This window comes from Halichoerus grypus, chromosome 6, assembly GCF_964656455.1.
Source record: "Halichoerus grypus chromosome 6, mHalGry1.hap1.1, whole genome shotgun sequence".
In the NCBI taxonomy this organism is placed as follows: Eukaryota; Metazoa; Chordata; class Mammalia; order Carnivora; family Phocidae; genus Halichoerus; species Halichoerus grypus.
In genome coordinates, this window is record NC_135717.1 from 47844772 (window position 1) to 47862485 (window position 17714).

Below are 17714 nucleotides of genomic sequence, written 5' to 3' on the forward strand. Positions count from 1 at the left end.
GGACTGATGGGGACGCGAAGAGACCTGTGGCCCCGCGCGGACGAGCGCCGCGCGTAGATGATGGTCCACGGGGACCCGCGGTCCCCAGCAGGCGCCTGCAACACACAGCGGCACAATGCCACCCCCCCGCTACAAGTGCAAACTAGTTTCTGTGTTGGGGGAAAAAAGGGAATAAAAGTTTAATAAACGTGTGCTGTGTCGTGAATGACTTTGCGACGACCTCTGCTGCAAATGGCCTATGCATGCGGAATAATGGTCTCCTTGCAGAGAGGGAAATAGCTTAGTGCTATCGTCGTTGCCTCGGTAACCATCAGAGCCCCCATCTAGCAGGAGAGAAATGAGTTATGAAAAGGCTTGAGTGAAGAAGGGATTAACACATGATCCCAGGGACAGTATGTCAATCAAAATCAACTGAGAAATTACACTGCTCTATTTGAGAATTTCTCCGGAACCCGAACGCTAGTGGAGTCGGGTGCGTATTTTTTTTTTCCTCTTTTTTTAATTTGAGAAAGAAGGGGAAAAGTAGCATCGTGATTAGTCTTCATGACTATCATTGAGAATTACACTGAGGGAAGGGAAAGACTCCCCAAAAGAGGGTTATTTAAGAAGACAGGGCCCCCCAGCCCGCCCCGCGAGGTCCGGACATCTCGCTCTTGTGTCCCCCCCATTCCCCCCCCCCGCACCTTGTGCCCCACCCTGCTGCCCCCAACCCCCCCCCCCGCCGGCTTGGAGCCCAGACCCCCCCCCCCCACTCCGCAGTCTCACGCACACCCGACGAGAGGCCTGGTGCCTGGCGCTGGGCCTGGGACGCAGCCCCAGACGCGCGCGAGGAGTGGGGGGCTGGGGGGCTGAGGGCTGGGGGGCGGGCAGGACAGTGCGGACCTGGGCTCCCAGCCCGGGGGCCTGAGCAGCAGCCTTCGAAGCAACCTCTGGCCGGCTGCCTACTGCCTCCGCTGCATTTCCGACTCAGCGTGGGGGGAAATAAGCCGCAGAGTCGGCTGCACCCCCCGCCCCACCCGTGAACCCCCCCCACTCTGGGAGGAGCGGGGCTGACACGCCCACGCACGCAGACCCAGCGCACGTGCGGGCGCCCCCCCCCGCCCCTGGCGCTGAAACCCGGGTCAAAAATAAAGGAAAAAGACACCATAAATGGCACGCAGCGGGCCTCGGTTAATCGATTTCTAACGCGGCGCGCGGTCCCCGCTCTCCGCCCAAAGGCTGCTTCTGCGGGGACTTCCGCTCCGGCGCTGGAGTCAGGAATTTTGAGAGCAACCTCAAGCCGCTCCCCCCCCATCTCCCCCTCCAACAAAGATGTTCTGCTTTGGAAACGCCTAAGAGACACAGGACGCGGAGGAGAGACAGCGCCGCAGGAACGTGGGTGGGCCGCAGGAGGGGAAGCTGGACGGCGACCCCAGGATAGTCGTTGCTGCTCCCGGCCACCGAGCTCTGGGCTCTGGCGGAACCCCACAGTGCTTGAGTTGAGGAGCATTTGGGCTCACTCTTCTGGAAGTCTGGTCAGCGCCTGTGGGCCAAGCTGGGGGCGGTAGCAGGGTCCCCAGGGCGCCTTGGGGCTGCACCCTCCACTCGCGATTAACCGCCCTGGGCCCAGAGCCTGCTCTTTTTTCCCAGCAGGAAGGGACCTTGGCCATCATCTTGACCAACCCCCTCAATCAGCCAATGGGGAAACTGAGGCCTTGAGCTAATAACAGTTACTAAAGGCACACATTGACAGGGCCAGGACCAGGGCCCAACTTCTCCACCTCGCTTTATACAATTGGCCTCATTAAAAAAAGTTTCAAGGAACTTTTCTCAAACCGAGAGCCTTTCTTTGCCCTGCGAGGGCGAGGAGGCGTGTGGAGGTGCGCTCAGCCCACCTGTGTCTAGGGCTCCTGTCCACCCACCCACCCACCCATCCCTCCATCCGCCCGCCCAGCCTCCCGCCGCCGGCCTCACTCCCCGGCGAGTCCCACACAAGTTTCGAGTCCTGAGCGCCCTGCACGGTTAACTAAACCGCCTTGACCCCGGCGCTATTTGATATTTGCCTCCCTGACACTCATTTAGGAGCTCGCAGCGGTAACGCAGACATTGGACAAGTCCAGCCTGAAACCGAAGCCCTGTGGAAGGGGGGAGATGGGGAGAACCTGATAGCTGGAAACTCGTTTTCTCCAAAGGCTTTCGGGACATTTTAGCCCGGCTCCGGGTCCTCGGAGCGCCAGGGCGCCGCCAGTGCGGGTGTAAACGCTAAATGTTAGCTATTTGTTCCAATGATTGGCATGAAAATCGACTCTTTCTTGTCTTCTTTTTTTCCTCCTTCTCCCTCTTTCCTTTCCCTTCTCTCTCTACCCCTGCGGATTCCCACAAATACTCATTCAACCAGTGGCTCCTTTAATCCACTTTCCCTCCCCTCCCCCCCCACCCCCCAAGTCAGAAAACTTCACTGGAGAAAAGTAACACAACAGTAACAACCAGGAGGAGACTAGGGGGCCACTTGGCTGGTTTTGCCCCACTACAAGAGGTGACACCGCTCGCTAGGACGGACTCCCCTGTCCTCCTGCTTTTCCTTTCCCTCTGTCTCTTCACCTTTTCCCCCCCTTCTTTTCTTAGAGAGGGGGTGGCTTTTATTTCTCATAAACAGCAATGGGCAGAATGCAACTGTCTGTAGCATATTAGAGATGCAGGAGCGCTGTGCTCTCTATTAAGGAGAGACGACCAGATGAGCAGATAAGAGAGTCGCCTGGTTTCAAAAGTTCCAGTTTCTGCTTGAGGGGAGCTATCCGACTGAGCGCCTTCCTTGGAGCCCCAGCAGGGACCCGGTGTTTTTTTTTTCCCAGAAGGGAGGAAGGGCCACAGAGTTGAGGCTGGCCACCCACCACTCTCCCCCCAACCTCAGCCCTGTTCCAGATCTCCAGCCCAACCCCCTGTAACCCCACTCCTGAATTCTCTCAATAATAACCCGCTGATTCCAGATTCTCCCCCTTACAAGAGGCTGGTCCCACCTCTCCCCACCCCCACCCACCATAATTCTCCATTCCTCTTATTCGTTCTGTCGCTACCTCTACCTTCTTCCATCGTAACCTGCTCAAACTCTGATTAGTGAAGCTTCATTCTCCTCACTCACGCTTTTCCCCAAACCCCCTCTCTCCCTTTCTCCCTCCTTCTTAAAAGATTTTGGAGCCGAGAAGATAAGATATGCAATCCTCTATCGGGAATCCTGTAATATTAAAGATCAAATGTGGCATCAGTGGAAGACCAAATGCAGAGAGAGACAAAAGGGGGAGGCTGGGAGATGCTCATCAGCTAATTACAGCTGCAAATATTATGCAAATTTATCTTGGCACAGAAATGGAGCACGCGAGTTTAAGTGCGGAGATAATGCCGGAAAATTGAATGTTCATCTGGGCATGGGAAATGGCCCAGTAGGCTCCATTGGTCTGTTTCATCTAGGGAAGCACCGTTTTTATACTCCTATCAGATCATCCGCACTTCACTGGTTGGGGCTGAGAAATTAATATTACTTATAATTGATACTTGAAATTCTTGGAGTGATGTGTCCTAAAGAGAGGGAAGAGAGGAAGAGAAGAAAGGGAGAAGGAGCAGGGGTGAAGAAGAGAAGGAGAGGGAGAGGAAGAGAAAGGCAGGAGAGGGAAGTCGTGCGATATTTAATACATAATTGGAACTAGACAACTGAAATCCACTGTAGTAAGGCCAAAGTGAACCGAAAGATAAAAGGAGAGTGTTCCCACAAAATCAGGTCTCTCCCTCTCTACTACCACCTAAAACCTGAAGTGTCTTTATCATCAAGATCCAAGTTTTTAAAATCTGTAATGATCTGGATGCCTACTTTGCTTAAGAGTGTGGGACCGGGATCAGGAATTGGCACTTGAACTCCAGCTAGCTGGGGACCTAGGGTGATCCTAGGGGTTGAAAGCTGAATGGTGGGAGGGGGTGACTGACCGGAACTCTTGTAGGTCTAAGTAGAGGAAAAGTGGATTTGGCTCTACAGAACCTCACCCCTGCTTCTGCCCCAACTGCACCCCCCACTTCCTTCATCTTGACCACCCGTGTTCCACATTCTTCAACCCACTGTAGAACTGTCTGGGAAATGACATTCCCAGGAAACAAACCACGTCGTGACATTTCAAAAGTAAATGTCCCCAAGTGTGGGGAGGAAGGGAGACAATAGGACTATGATGAACTGAAAAGAATTCTTAAAGAAAAAAAAAAAAAATCAAATCCTGACCCCCCCCCCCACCTCCCAGTATAAAATCTACCGCAACCTAGAGAAACGTAGAGAATTTCATAGATGAACGTTATTCGGGTACAAACCATCCAATTATCAAGAAATTATGATCTGACGTCAGGAGGTACAATTGGAGAACGAATATGTATGAATCTCCTCTCACTGGTTTGCATATTTGCAACGATTGTTTAATCCAAGCAACCAGAAAGTAATCAACAGGCACAAGCTTAAAGAGCAAATTACCAGTGACTCCTGCCCCTTCTGCTTCCTGAAGCTGGGAGGTTACTAGTGTCAGTTGTTGGGAGGGGACTCGGGGTAGAGCCTGGGATTCTGAAATCCATCCTGAGAGAGGCAGAGAGTAAAGCCTGTTGCGTTTAGATGGCTTTTGTTCCTTTGGCGTTAGGGCAAAATACAAAAGAAACAAAAATGCCAATTATCGTAACTAATTAACCATTAAATGAGATGTGTGTCCTCTTCTTTCCAACTCTAAAATGGAGGGAAGATGATGAGGGTAGGTGCAGGGGGGATCTGGGAGAACAGGCAGATCCACCCACCATTCTGCTCTGGGGAAAAAAAAAAAAAAACCTCATGCACATTCTGCATGTGTTGACAGACAAAGCCAGAAGAGCTGAATATATAAATAAATATATATGTACTTTTAAAAAGAGAGCAATGAATAAGAGAAACCTGGAATTGATTTTTTTTTTCTTGTTTACTTAGAATGGGGCTGGAGTGGGCAGCGGTCGGGGTGGGAGCTGTGTGGGGGCAGGAGATGGTGAGGAGAGAGGACGTCTCAGAAAAATTAACATTATTGGTATCTTTCTATATAAAGATGCAAATGGCATTTTATCTTAACTTGGCTCTGTGCTTTAGTCAGTGTTTATGATTAATTATCTCCTTTTTCATAAAAATAAATGATGTTAAAAATTAGGATCTCGGGGCTGGGGAGAAACTAAGCGCTCGTTTCAGGTCGATCTTGTTAATTTCAGCCTGAAATTGACACACTAATTAAAGAGCCGCGTGGTAAGGCACGAGCAGGCAAGATTATACCCAGCTCTTTTTTTTTTTTTTTTTATCAGATCTACCTTATATTTTCCCAATTAAAAACTGCAAAAAGCAGTTTCATTGCCCCAGGATAAAAAATAAGGGCCCCCTTTTCACAACGCTGGCCATCACTTTCTACCATCAGATTCATTGTGATGTATTAGATGCAATAAATTATCCCATGTAACAAAACATTGGGAGCTGAAAGGCAGATAATCTGGAAAGCAGAGATAAGGATTCATTATTCCAAATCATTATGAATCCAACGTTGCCTCTGACTTCTTTCTTAATCAGCTCCTCTGATCCTGGATATGTGAGCAGTACAGATAAGGAAAGAGTCGTTTATAATTCTCCACCTCGTCTAATATTTTAAAATAAAGTCAGAGGCAAGAAAACGCCATAAAACACTGGTGAGCAGGCAAGCGCCGAATGAAAAATCACTTCCATGTTATTATATCCACAGTAAGATTTAATTAAAATTCTCCACGTCCACGTGCTTTATTTTCAGATAGGATTTTTTCCCATCACGTAATAATTGATAGGAATTTGCAAACGGGGCTATTTATTTAGGGCGCCTGGGTGGAATAGGTCTGATTTTTTTTTTTTTTTTAATTTCCAGTCACTGCTTTGTGAAACTTTCATTTGAGATGTCCATGGTTCCACACCACCCAGGCCCCCACCCCACCATGCAGTCCTGTACCACCCTCCCCCCGCAGCAGTCATGGAAACATAGGCAAAGTCACAGACCTAAAAGTTGAGTTTAATAAAAATGTTCCGTTAGAAAAAAAGAAAAGAAAAATGAAAGAACCTGGTTTTCCTCACTCTAGACTCCTTTACACCCTCCCCCTAATTCCCCCTATCCTACACATTTATAATAAAACAAATCTCAATGGGTGGAGTTGAAAGATTAGAACTTTTAAACCCAGGTTAATATTGAGTGTGCGTTTTCACCTGGTAGAGAGCGCATGGGAAAAAGTACACCAATCTGAGGGAATATCCAGGAAGGTAGAAAAATTGAAAGGGAGATGATGCTGAGGACCGATAGGCAGAAAGAAAAATATTACCTGTGTTCTAGGGGAAAGAAATGGGATGTGGAAAACCTGTAAGAATAAATATACGGTTCCCCAACCCTGCTGAGAACAACCAGAAGTGGCCACACATTCTTAGAAAGATTGGAGATTCTGCCAGCGATTATTTCTCCCTACAGGGTCTCCTTTTTCTTTATCCAACAGGTGAACTTCCTATCTCTGCGGCCATCACAGAGATCTGGGACACAGTGTTTCTATTATCATTAGTCATTTACTGATCCATCTTCTACCTCCACAGGCCCAGTGACTTCCTTTTATATTTAAAATCCAATCAAATGCCTTAGCTGTAGGAATGTGGCCCAGCACACCACAGTATTTAAAGCAGTTGGTGCTGGTGCCAGTTGGGATGTCGTGATTGCCTCCAGGGAGAATCCCAAACCGAGCTCTGTCCCCAGGCCCAGGAGCCTCAGCACATTTCTCTACTGGGTTCAGCCTCTGAATCCTAGCCCAGGAAAGGACGGATAATGGCTTGCCCAGGGTTAAGGGGCTAAGAAGCCGGTGGTAGGTGCTCCAGGGAAGGGGAAAAGGAGTCAGGGAAGCCAGCAGCAGGGTATGTGGGCAAAGGGTGCAGGCGATGGGTGAGGAGCAGCCCCCCCCCCCCAGTGTGACTGGGTAGCAGAGAGCTGGGTCCTTGCCTTCTGGCCTTGATGTTCCATTGTGAACCAAACAAGCACTGCTCAATGAAAAGGTTCACTTGAGAGTCCTGAGATCTTGGGAGTGGAACCACCCTGTCCCATCACACTTGCTAGCATGGGGCAGGCTCTTGAGCACCTAGGATCCGCTGCTCCTCGGCATTGAACACAGCGCCCCGGAATAACGGAGGGTGCTCTTGCTCTCTCGCACACACAGGTATATACACACGCACAGAGACCTGAACCTCGAATCTGCGAGCCCGAGTGGTAGCTTTTAAAATTCAGAAAGTGACTTGTAGCTTCATTAAAGCGCCATCTTTACAATGGGCAGGGGCCGGTGTCCACGAATCAAGAATCCATCTCCAGCGTCTGACTGAGCGACCAGCGCCTTTCCCCCACTGTTTGCTTCTCAGGATAAATTCTCCCCTTTCTTCACCCCTCCTCCCCCCACCATCAAATCGCCCCCAACCTTCCTGGAAGAATTCGCCCCTGTATCCCTAATTAGCAGCAGTTGCCGCCCCTAAGTCCCTCTCGACGACCCGCACTGCCCAGCTGGTATCTCTCTGAATCTTGCTCTGCCTGACCATTAAACTGAAAATCAGTTACATTTTCATTAAGTCCTTTTCAGCCCGAGCGTCTTCTGCGGCCGAATTTGCTTCAGTGAAGCCTTCCTTCGCTGAAGGTGGTATTAGGGTGATGGGGGAGCTGGGTATGCGATCAGATTTCTCAGTCCCCGACCCAAGCGTCACTTTAGACCTGGAGTCTAGCAAGTGCCCGCGTCAGCAGAAAAGGAACGGGGGAGAGGGGCCTCCAGACCGGCCGGAACCGCGCGCCAGGGACCGGGCGGCGAGGGTGTGGGTGGGAGGGGTGGCGGAGAGGGACTCGAGGGGTGGGAGCCGGAGCCAGCCTTGGGTCCCGGGGGGTGCCGGGCGGCATGCCGGCGCTGAGGGGGCAGTGCAGCCGCGGCGGGGAGAGGGAGGAGAGGAGGGGGGCTTGCGGGGAGACGCAAAGGGCCCCACGGGCCTGGTGGACGGCCAGTCGGGGTTCGGCTAACACCCAGGCCAGGGAGACAACCGTCGCAGTGTCCCGGGGCCCCGCGGCCAATCCCCCCACGAGGCAGCGCTCGAGGAGGAGCAAGGTGGTCCGGGGAGCCTGCGGGGCTCCGCACTCCCCGCCACCCTCCGCTCGCCGCGGGCCGCGGCCCTCCCGACACAGCCCCCGCCGCCCCCCTGGAAGGGGCCGGGGCAACAGGTTGGGGGGAAGCTGTCGAGCGAGTGACCTTCTCTCCTACGTCCTCGCGACGCGCAGCCCTGCCGACTCCGCGTCCCGGCGCCCAAGAACTTGGCTCCGCCGCTGGGTGGCGGAAGGCGGGAGGGAGCGGGCAGGGGGGCGGGGAGGGGCTGACTTCGTGACGCCAGGTGGGCTGCGGGGCTCCCTCGGTGGCAGGGAGACCCCTTCTCTCCTGGCCCCGCTGGCAAATGAGAAGCCCCTCCGCCCCCTCCCTCGGCTGGGACCCGGAACCCCGACGGTGCGGAGTGGAGGGAGCGGGCGGCTCGGCGGTGGGTCGCAGTCCAGGGGCTCTGAGCAGGGGGAGCCAGGCCGCGGGCCCCTCGAGGAGCCCCGAAGGGGCGCCCCTCGACTGGGCTTCGCTCTGACCTCCTCTCCCTACCCGGCGCTCCGGCTTCACTCTCCCGCCGCACCCCTTGACCCTCCCCACTTCCCTCCTCGGGTTGCGGCCCACCTCTGCACCCCTCATTCTGCCCTTGCTGACCGGTGGCCTCTTTCTCCCCCCACCCCCACCCCTACGGAACGACCACCCCTAAACACTTGCCAGCACGAAGCGGGCTACTCCTTATATACCGACCTGGGGCCGCCGCAAGAAAGTTCTTAACTTCCTGTCCCAGGGATGGATAAATTTTGTTTTATTTCTAACCAAAGATTTATTTATTTTTAAAGTCAGTCTCCATATTCTTGTTGTATAAATATTGTGAAGGGAAAGCGCTACCTGTCAAAACGAATGGACCCTGACCTTTCTACCCTAGTGTTTGCTGGGTTTCATTTTCCTCTTGCAGAAATGTATTCACGACAGATTTCCTTCTCCGTGGATTATGTGGTCTCCCACCAGCAGAAGTAGAGATGGTACAGGAAAGGGCTGGAGTTTGCTGGGTCTGGTGCGCAGACTAATAGGATAATTTTCCTTCAGACCTTTTATCCCCAGAGCTACTTCTGATTCTCGCTCCCTTATCTCACTCCCCTAGATGGTAAATTTCCTTCTTTTCTCCTTGAAAAGAGTTGGGACCCCTAGAGAGTCTCCTTCCCAAACCTCTACTTAGTGTGTGCACGGATCTCCCTACCTCCAAATGTTTTTATGCCTACGGTGAGGGCTAAAGAGTACCAGCAAGTCCAGAGCCTAGTCGCCAACCATTCTGCTTCCCCTAACTTGTCCTGGACAGCTGGACCCAAGACAGATGAAGGCAGAGCACAGGCATTTGTGAGCGTTAGCATAAACAAACAGGAGGAAGAGTCAGAAGGGAGAGGGAGAGCCCTGAGAGGCCCTGCGAATGGTGGCTATGGGTTGTACCTCTAGACGCTCCCACTGGGTCCCCACTCGCTCCAAAAATGGGAGGAAGAGACTCCGCCAAAGCTTTTATATCTATGGTAGGTAATGACCCAGTCAACACTACTGATGACATTTGCAGTCGATTCCATCCCTGCCAGAGACAGTGGGCTGTGTAGGCGCCAGGGGCTGGTCACATTTCAGGCCGTCTTCCCCAGCCCCCTCCCCCAACTCTGCCTGTTTCACACACCCCCGATGGGAGGTTTGCGTGTTTGCAAAAGGGGGTGAAATCCATTCCTCACTTAGTCTTCTTTCCTCCCTCCCTTTCCCCCTTTGCAACCCGGAAGAGCTCCGCTCTCTACAGTGAGCAGAAGGCGGAGGGAGGGGGTTCCTAGGAAGGATGCACATCACCCAGGTTTTACTGCTCGCTGGAAGCCCGCGTGAGATGCCGTAAGCAGCTGGGGCGGTTAGGACCGCAGCGGGGACAAGAGTGGCCAAGTCTGCCTGTCATTTCTGCCTTTGGATCTCCGGCAAGTCAGGAAAAAAAAACAAAACAAAAAACCAAAAAAACACAGCTGGCCCGCGGGAGCAAAATACCCAGGTCAGTGAATATCGTTATCTTCTCTCTAACTCTGCACTCGCTTTCCCTGCTCCACGTGGAGAGAATTAGGAGGAGGTCTAGACTGCAAAGGGACAGCTGCCCCTGGAAGAAAGTGAACTAGACCCCAGTCTTTATTGCTTTTTTCTGGTCACTGGCAATCTTTGGCTTTCTGCAATGACCTTGGGCGAGCATGATGCGTGCATGTGTGTACGCCCTTGTTTGGAGGAAAGAGCTAGTAGAGCTAAGTATGTGGAGAAAAACTAAACAGAAGTATGAGGGACGGTAGGAATGCTTGGGAAGGGCTGGACACCCGTTTTCCACTTCAGGGAGGGCAGAGGACTGGCGAAAAGAAAGCATTAGGGGGAAGCCGCTCAGCTGCTGGGTCTGAGTGTCAATTGCTTGTTTATTTCCCTCTGCTTACAACTGTGTGCTTAGGCTCATTGTCTCTGCATATAATTAAAGAAAGAGCTCTGCGCTGTGATATAAAAGTTGGAGTCCAGATGTGTGGGCATCTGGTATCCCTGGAGAGCTGGGGGTGGCCGGGAGGCACCTTTGCTTCCAGGAGCACCCTGAATCGAGTGAGAAAACCACAACCTGTAAGAGAGGGTGCCCAGGGTCGTGGGGAGCAGGACGGGCAGAAGGGGCGAGAATTCTACTTTCTCCTGGAACATCGGACCAACAGACCTCCAAGCAGTCACTCAATCAGAGGCAGTTCCCAACAAAGACAGAAATTGTTAAAATGCGTAGGAAGTTGAGTGAATTTGGACGGGAGAGTTGCTTTGATATACCTTTTCTTCCTCTTGGAGACCGCAGCCTGAGGAACCGGCCCTGGGTGATTCTGTCTAGGGCTGGGGATGGAAAGGAGTCTACCCTCCAGGACCTTCCCTCAGTTTGGTTCCATGTTTCTTGGCTATTTTCTCCTCCCCTTATTGCCCACATTCACTAGGACACTGGGGTAATGGGTGGAAGCTTATAAACTTGAAAGCGACAAATAATAAAGTAGCGTTGGCAGTCCTCCACCCCTTAGTGGTTGTGGCAGAAAAGGTGTGTGTGTTGAGGATGGAGGGTGGGGGAGGAGGGAGGCTGTTGGTCCTGTGGCTGGCTTTGGGGGCAGGGAGTCCCAGTCAGGCCAGCGGAGTCCATCCAGGTGTCTGGATGTGAGATGGTTTCAGGGCCCAAGTGGCTGATTGTGGGGAGGCGGCTTGCCATTAACCCTTTTAAACGTTTGTGTGATTCTGAGGAAAAGAAGAGTTTGCTGCCCATTTGAATGGGGAGGGGTATGGCATCCAGGTCAGACAGACCAAGCCCCAAGGGGGTGTCTGGTCCCCGGGACTCCCACTATTGATTCCCTTGCGGGATCTAGGAGCAGGTCCAGCTTTCAGCTTCCAGCCAGCTGCCCTGCCAGGCCTAAGGTTCCTGGCTTGAGAACCCAGCTGGGTTCAGAGGATACGGGTGAGTGGCGCATGGTACACAATCTCCGCAAGCCCACCTCCATTCCACACAAGCTGTCTCTGCCAGCCCGCGGGGAGGGGGGGTTTGGGGGGGCGGGGGGAGCTGCTCAGGCTTGGGGTTAGCGGTACTGCCCAAAGCCCAGAGACAGGGGAAGCTGCATATTCCTTTATTGCTATTTCCACCCTGCCTTTTCACAGCTGATATATGAGGTGGGGGTAAGTCGGGGGTGCAGTGAGTGGATGGGAGTGGGCGCCCCTGGGCACTCATTGGTGGAGCCTCCTTGTTGGGCCGCCCAGCAGCTCAGGGCCACACAGAGCCTCAGGAAGGGGCAGGGATGTGGGAGGCGGGTGGCTGAGAACCCCTCTTTTGGAATTTAAGGCGATTTGTGTCTGGGAACCCTTGGAGGTGGCAGGGAATTAGGAATCCTGATAAGGTGTGTGGGGGCAGAATCCCAAAGCCCAGTGTTCTCTAGCCCCCGCTTATTCTGATCATTTCTGGGGTGTACTGAGATGTTTTCTCCTCCGCCTCTGAGCCTTTTCACGCAGAAATGTGCATTCGTTTTGTGGTATGTCTTTGTGTGTGGACCGAATATTCCTGATCACCTTCTTCTTCATGGTTGGGGGTAACCGGAGAGAGGTTTAACAGCTGTGGCGATCGGGCCAGGGAAGCCCGGGAGCTGGAGTGCGAACCGCGCTTTGCTTCGGGTCGCTGGGCAGACGGGGACTAGAGGTGGTGGCGCTGGTATCGCCGAGGGAGGATGAGGAAGAAACGCGGTGCCCAAGGCGCTGGAGCAGGGTGTCTCCCTGGGTGTCCGTCGCTGCGGGTCTGCAGGCACATGTGTGTGGTTGCTGTTTTGTTTTATATAACAAATTGCCTGAGGTCCACGAGGTGGCAGACGGCGGAGAGCGGAGCGCGAGCCAGGGGCCTGCCGGGGAGAGGCGGCCGGGTGGGCACGGTCCGGGAGGGCGCGAGAGGCGGAGGGCGCACGCAGGAGGCCGGCCTCTTCTCACCCCGGAACCCCGCACGCTCGCAGATTTTATCATGGAGTCTCCCGCGTGTCCAAAGGAAGACACGAACAATTCGTGCTTTTAGAAGCTCGCCTCTCCGGTCTCCTGATCTGAATGAAATCATGTGCCCCCATTTTCCCCTCTCCCTGTGTGTTATGAACCCCCCTTTCCCTTGAAGCCCACTGCCGATTGTCCAGGAAAAAACACACCGCAGTTTCCTGGCTAATCCAGAGAGGTAGAAACACGAGAGCTCCAAGATAAAGCCCTCCTCCTGCAATGCCAAGTTTGAGTGGCCAGAGAGTCGGGTAAGGCGAGCGCTCGAGGCTCGGAGCCAGGGCCCGGCCAGGGGCGGAGAGGCAGCGGCCGACGAACTCGGAGCGCCGGCAGGCTAAACGGAGTGGAGCAGATGGCCCAAGGGCACCCCTTCTCACCGGAAAAATGCTGGGGCCTGGAGTTCGCACGGGTGACTCCAACTGCCGACTACTTTCCTGGCTGCGGTGGCCGCCCCCTTCCCAGGAACCCCGAAGGCTTCAGCGGAGTGGCCTGAGAACCCCCCAGGAGGAGAACCTGAGTCTAGACACAGCGAGGCTCTACCTCAGGGCCCGTGGTCCTGCTGGGAGCTGCATAAACGGCTTATGACCCCGGAGGGACCAGGCGACCCGCTGGAGCCCCTCCACCCCTTCTTCCTCTGTTGGGGCTCTCGCTGTCCCCCAGACCGCCAAGACCAGGAGGGAGGGACAGCTGGGAGGTGCGCCCCTCCTCCGGGGTGACTCTCATTCCTTCTGAATCATCCTCCAGGGGAATCTTTCTCTCCTACCCAATACCGGGGCTCCCCCCAACGCCACCCTCCAACCTGTGCACTGTTACACTCGAAAACAGAAATCCCCCGTCTTCTCCCTCCTTCCTCCCACTTTCCGCTACACCCCTACCTACCTAATTTTTATCTCGTTACAATCGGGATTTTTCTCACCCGAGGAGAAGAGGGTAGCGGCAGAGGGAGGGCCAGGACCTCCCGAAGCTGGAAGGCCCAACCTGGCGGTGGGGAGCGGAGCAGGAGGGGGTAATCTCAGAGCACATCTCCTCTCTCTTTGACTCTCCACATCTCTCGCCGCTCCTTCTGGCCTGGGCGGGTTTCCTTCCGAGTTTTAAACGCCGATAGATGAATTGGCAAAAAAAAAAAAGTAAATCAAACCACCTACCACCCCCAAAGCGATGGCTCATTTCCCAGGGCAGGTAGACCCTAGGCCCGAGGCGGGTGGGCGTGGGAACCGGGAGGAGAGCTGCGCGTGCGGAACTCTTTTCGCCTGGGTACCCGTGGGTTTCCCCTTTGACGTTTCCACCTCCAGCATGTGCCCTTCTGGCAGTGAGTTTTGGGGTCCCCCTTTTCTCTTCATTCCCCGAGTCCCCTGCTCGCGGTGTTTCATTTGAAAAGAACAGCCGTCATGCCCACTGTCTGCTTCTTTCTCATCACCTTTCTTTCTCTCCCCACGCTCTGCATTTCAGTTTATGCGGGAAAGAGAAAGGGGGCTTGGATGGGAACTGCATAGATCCAACATAATCTGTGTTTAACCTGCGCTGTCCCGGGGCGCCGCGTCCAGGCGGGCTCCCCCGCCATTTCACCCGTGCCGCGCACGCCCCGCGGTGGCGCCTTGGGCCGTGTCCCCGGCGTAACCCTCCCGCCCGGCAAGCCTGCGAGCTGTTTATACAGCTTTACCTGTGCTATTCTCGTAACCAGTAAAAATCCTCGCCTGGCCATGGTAACCTAATCCGAGGGCCGAGGCAGAGGAGGGGGAGGTCTGTACGCGCCAGAAGGGGGTATCTTCTCTCTTCCCGATTGGGAAGGAAATTGGGTGATGGAGGTGGGGGCCCAAGGGCTGAGGAGGAAGAGGGCCTGTTTTCCACGTCCCTGTCGTCTCTGCTTTTCTCCCTCTAACAGGCATCGGGGACCCGCGCGCAGTGGTCGCAGCCAGGACGCGTGCTGCCAGCAGGCGCGGCGGCCCCGGAGGCGCCCCCCGGGCTAGCGAGGCCCAGGACTGGTTTCCCGGTCCGGGACCAGGACCCGGTTGCTCTCGTCCCGCTTTCCGCTTGCCCCATTAGAACTCCCACACCTAAGACCAAACCAGCAGGGAGGGGAGCCGGCACTTAAGCAGATCCTCCCTGCCGGCCTCTTCCAGAGCGCCCCTGTGCCGGGCGCAGCCAGAGCAAGGAATCGAATTAAACGCCTCTTGGCGGTTATTGTCTCTCGCTAATTGCTCCAACAATGGCCACTATTAAAATGGAGACACCCAATTAAAGGCCCCGCCGGGCAGCGCTCGGCTCCGGGCGACGAACTGGCCTCCAGCCTGAAGCGAGCAGACCGCCCCGCCGCGGACCAGGCTGGTGTGGGGGCTTCGGCGCCGGCCTCGGCACCTCTGGCCCCCACTTCCTCCCCAGACGTACAGCAACCACTGCCGATTCACACCATTTTTATTGACCGATCGCAGCCACGGAAGATTGATCGAGCTGGAATGGGAAGGGACTTCTCCTCCCCCCAGCCCCGGCTCGCCAGGGCCTCGGGGCCGCGCTCCAATTTCTGGCCTTCGCTGTAGCTCTGCGCCCTCCCTGCCCCCAGCCCGGCAGGTTCCCGGCTTCATTTCTGTCTTTAACTGCGCGGCCGGGTCCGCCCAGGCCGGCGCCGCGACTCCGGGGGGAGGGACGCGGCGTCGCGGCCCGGCTCCGCTTCTTTCTCCTGCCTGCAAATATTTGCTGCCTCGCTGGAAATCCGACTATTTCGCGCGCGCTCCGCTTGCAAAGTCCTTAAGTAAACACGCTCAAATGACCGCCCCAGGCGGCCCGAAGCACGCTCACTCCCCCTGCGCCGGATTAGTAACTTTATGACTTCGACCCCGAGGCTCGGCTCTCCGGTTATCCTCCGCGGGCAGCGCGCGGGCGCCCGGGGCCGCTTCTCCAGGCACCTCGGCCCCGCGGAGCTCGCCTGGATGCGCCGGTCGCCAGGCTCGGGTGGGTGACGCTGGCCGCGTGGATCTCCGCTCTCTGGGTCCTGCGACCCCAGGGGTGAGCCTGGGGGCACGCTCCTCCCCCTCTGCGCCGCGGGCTCCCCTTCCTTTGCGGGACTGGGCGTCCCACTTCCATCAGGACGGAGCCTCTGCAGTCCCGGGAGGGCGGGTGGGAGGGACCTGTACTTGGGCATGTGTTTGGGGGTGTGTGTGGGTCCCAGCTTACCCCAACCGAGGAGAGAAAGTTAGGCTCCATTTCTTACCCTTTCCCCAAGAGGGCACACACACCCCGCTCAACTTGACGCCTACAGCAGCCGCCTCGAGGCCTGGCGTTTCAGATAGGCCAAGCTGGCTCCCGCCGCACCACACACGGCCCTGGGCCCCGGCTCCTGGGCGGGGGGCTGGTGGCTGCGCCCCGTCGCTCACTCGGCTCCGGGATGCTTGCCCCCAGGGTCCCAGGCATCCAGGCCGTTCGACCGCCCCTTACCCTGCTGAGGGAGGCCTCGCGCCCTGCAGGAGCCCGGGGCCCTGCAGCGGCGGCGGCGGCGATATCCTCCTGGGTCTCCTCGCTTCCTCCACCGGCGCTCCGCCGGCTGCTCCCGGGGAGGAGGGGGAGACTCGCTAGACCAGGCCAGGGCCGGGGTTCCTGGGGAGGGGGGCCGTCAGGGCGGCAGGAGGGCGCTGAGGCGTCTCTGCAGGAGGCCAGGATCCCAGCTTTGCGGGCTACGGCAGAGGGGGAGTCTGGACCACCTTTCCCCCCCCTTCCCCGGGCCTCGAGCCCCCTCCCCTCCCCCGCCCGCCCGCCCTGGGAGGAGGAAGCCCGGCCTGCATTTGCCGGCGTGGCGGGTCAGGCCGGCGCCGGGCCTGGCTCAGACCCCCGCAGCCCCGCTCTCCGCCTCAGGCCACGCGCTTCAGCCTCTCTCCGGCCTCGCTCCCTCCCCCCCTGCTTCCCCACGGATCCCGGGGCCGACCTCGGCCCTCCCTACTGGGTATCCCCCTCCCCTCCTTTTCCCTACCCACCCCCCGCCCCCCTTCTCTGTGCTCCCGGCTCTGGGGCTGGGCCCGTGACGTCAAACCCAGTGTGGCGTCGGCGAGACTGGCCGGCGCGGGCCATCAAAAGAGCAACGTCCTCTTTCCCAATTACCCACTGTCAGTCCGGGAACAGGGGCGGACCGGCTGGGAATTAAATGTTAAATACCCCCTACAGGCTGGCTCCATTACACCGGGCATCCAGCCGCAGCCCCCCACACCTCTCTGCCAGCTTCAAACCATCCAGACCAAGGGCCTTCAAGATCTTTTATTTTTCCAAGGTGTGGGGAGGGGGTGGGGGTGGGGTGCGGTGGGAGGACTCGCCATCGCTGTGCGGCCCGACTCGGTGCTTTTTAATGAAAACGAATAGTGCCCGCCCCCCAAGTTCTGGGCGTTATCGGAGAGGCGCCGCGCCACACTGCAAGGCCTCGTCCTCACAAATATTTTCCCTTTGTCTTTTAAAATTGTTCTAAGCTCACAAGTTAACATTTTCAAGTCCTGGCGTCAGCAGCTTTTTTCTCCCGAGGATGGCTCCCTTTTTTCTTTTCCCTGGCTTCCAGGTCTCGGACCAAAAAACCACGTTTGGGATTCCCCGCGTGACTTTGAACCGGGGTCCGGGTCTAGCGTCGCCTCGTCCCGGGCTGACGCGCCAAGAAGCGCTTTTCCTTCCTTCCTTCTTTCCTTCCTTCCTTACGTCCTTCCTTCCTTCCTTTCTTCTTCTTTCTTTTCTTTTTCTTTCTCTGCTTCCATCCTTCATCTTAATCTCGGGGACTTGTAGCAAAAATGTGTGCGCGCTGGTCCGTCCTTGTTTATGAAGCGGTTTCCGGTGGATGGTAGACAGAAACTAAATAATTAAAAGGTTTGGAGAGCACCGTGAGCAGGAGTAGAAGCCGGCAGCTTGGCTGGCTCTAGGGAGAAGTGGTCAGACTGAAAAGAAAAATCGATGCTTCTTTACTGGGCCGCCCTAATAAACGGGAACTAAATGGGCTCAGGAGAAACGTGGGGGGAGGGTGGTGTGTGCGTGTGTTTAATTTAGGAATTTTCTTCCTGTCCCGTATCTAGAAACTC